This window comes from Coregonus lavaretus (assembly GCF_964263955.1).
Source record: "Coregonus lavaretus genome assembly, contig: HAP1_SCAFFOLD_4735, whole genome shotgun sequence".
NCBI classification, from domain to species: Eukaryota; Metazoa; Chordata; class Actinopteri; order Salmoniformes; family Salmonidae; genus Coregonus; species Coregonus lavaretus.
The window spans coordinates 35,849-38,238 of NW_028158004.1; positions in this window are offsets into that span (position 1 = coordinate 35,849).

The window sequence follows — 2,390 nt, forward strand, 5'->3', positions numbered from 1 at the left end:
CATCTCTGCAGCACTCCACCAATCAGGCCTTTATTGTAGTGGCCAGAAGGAAGCCACTCCTCAGTAAAAGGCACATGACAGCCCACTTGGAGTTTGCCAAAAGGCACCCAAAGGACTCTCAGACCATGAGAAACAAGATTCTCTGGTCTGATGAAACCAAGATTTAACTCTTTGGCCTGAATTCCAAGCGTCACGTCTGGAGGAAACCTGCCACCATCCCTATGGTGAAGCATGGTGGTGGCAGCATCATGCTGTGGGTTTTTCAGCGGCAGGGACTGGGAGACTAGTCAGGATCGAGGGAAAGATGAACGGAGCAAAGTACAAAGAGATCCATGATGAAAACTTGCTCCAGAGCACTTAGGACCTCATACTGGGGCGAAGGTTCAACTTCCAACAGGACAACGACCCTAAGCACATAGCCAAGAAAACGTAGGAGTGGCTTCGGGACAAGTCTCTTAATATCCTTGAGTGGCCCAACCCGAGCCCGGACTTGAACCTGATCTAACATCTCTGGAGAGACCTGAAAATAGCTGTGCAGCGACGTCCCCATCCAACCTGACAGAGTTTTAGAGGATCTGCAGAGAAGAATGGGAAAACTCCCCAAATACAGGTGTGCCAAGCTTGCAGCGTCAAAAGCTTGTAGCTACAAAAGCTGCTTCAACAAAGTATTGAGTAAAGGGTCTGAATACTTATGTAAATGTGATATTTCCGTATTTCTTTTTTTTCTCTAAAAACCTGTTTTTGCTTCGTCATTATGGGGTATTGTGTGTAGATTGAAGAAGGAAAAAACAATTTAATCCATTTTAGAATAAGGCTGTAATGTAACAAAAGTATTCAGACCCCTTGACTTTTTCCACCCCTTGACATAACAAGCACAAAATACGGAAATATCACATTTACATAAGTATTCAGACCCTTTACTCAGTACTTTGTTGAAGCACCTTGCTTAGGGAACACATTTGTTTTAATCCATTTTAGAATAAGGCTGTAATTTAACAAAATGTGGAAAAGGTAAAGGGGTCTGAATACTTTCCGAAGGCACTGTATTGAGTCATGAAAGAGGAAGACATCAAAAAACAGTTCTGAGATCTGGGACTTGAAAAATACCCATTATCTCAAAACTATACATTTAGCATTTACTTAGATTTTTTTTGCACCACTTTTTCAGAAGAATGGCCATAAGCTCTTTATGGTAAAATGAATAAATACAGGTGCTTTAGAGCCCTTAGGAGAGGCATTGCTGTTTTTGTATTGCTCTGTGTCAATATGAAAACCTCCATGGAAGGGATATTTCACTAAAATTACATACTTATCACATTTTATTGATTAATAGCAAGTAGTTTACTGACTTTGGGTGTCAGAGACCAGAAAAATATATCAGTTTACTCATCCAGAGCTAAGCTTTAGCAATGTTGTTAGTTATCCATAGGATATAGTGTATTTGTTATTTTAGGGAACTATCACTTTAACAAATGTGTGATGAACATGAATTAATACATTTGATGATGTGATTAGAAAGAAAGAAGGGTATTCTTTTTATTTAATCATTAAATGTCTGTACTTTTCTATTGAAATTGAAAGAATTGTAACATTCTCTAACAGATAGAACCCTGATTGACATTTCAGAGCCATAAGGTTCTATCTGCGATTGCACCCCCCCTAAAAAAACGGATTTACAAATGTCTTAGAATTTTGATACTCAGCACTTTAGGTACCTTTAAGGCGAATACCTTAGTGGGTTATGAAATAAGAACTCACTACAAAACAGTTCTGAGATCTGCGATGTGAAAACTTTGATGCTCAATATCTCAGAACTATGCTTTGCGCAGATAGAACCTTATAGTCCCAAGGTCTCAAGGGGTTGACATGATTTTTTAATGACTACCCTTTCCTCTGTCCCCCATGCATACAACATCTGTAAGGTCCCTCAGTCAAGTATAGAATTTCAAGCACAGATTCAACTACAAAGACCAGGGAGGTTTTCAAAAGCGTCGTAAAGAAGGGCAGTGCTTGGTAGATGGGTAACAATAGCAATCAGACATTGAATATCTCTTTAAGTATGGTCAAGTTAATAATTATGCTGTGGATGATGTATTAAACCACCCAGACACATCAAAGATACAGTCGTCCTTTTTGGCCTAAATGCAAAGCCTATGTTTGAAGCAAATCCAACACAACACATCACTGAGTTAACTGCCTCCTTATTTTCAAGCATGGTGGTGGCTGGATCATGTTATGGGTATGCTTGTCATCGGCAAAGACTGGGGAGTTTTTCAGGATAAAAAGAAACGGGGCGGAGCTAAGCACAGGCAAAATCCTAGAGGAAAACCTGCTAAAGTCTGCTTTACACCAGACACTGGGAGAGGAATTCACCTTTCAGCAGGACAATA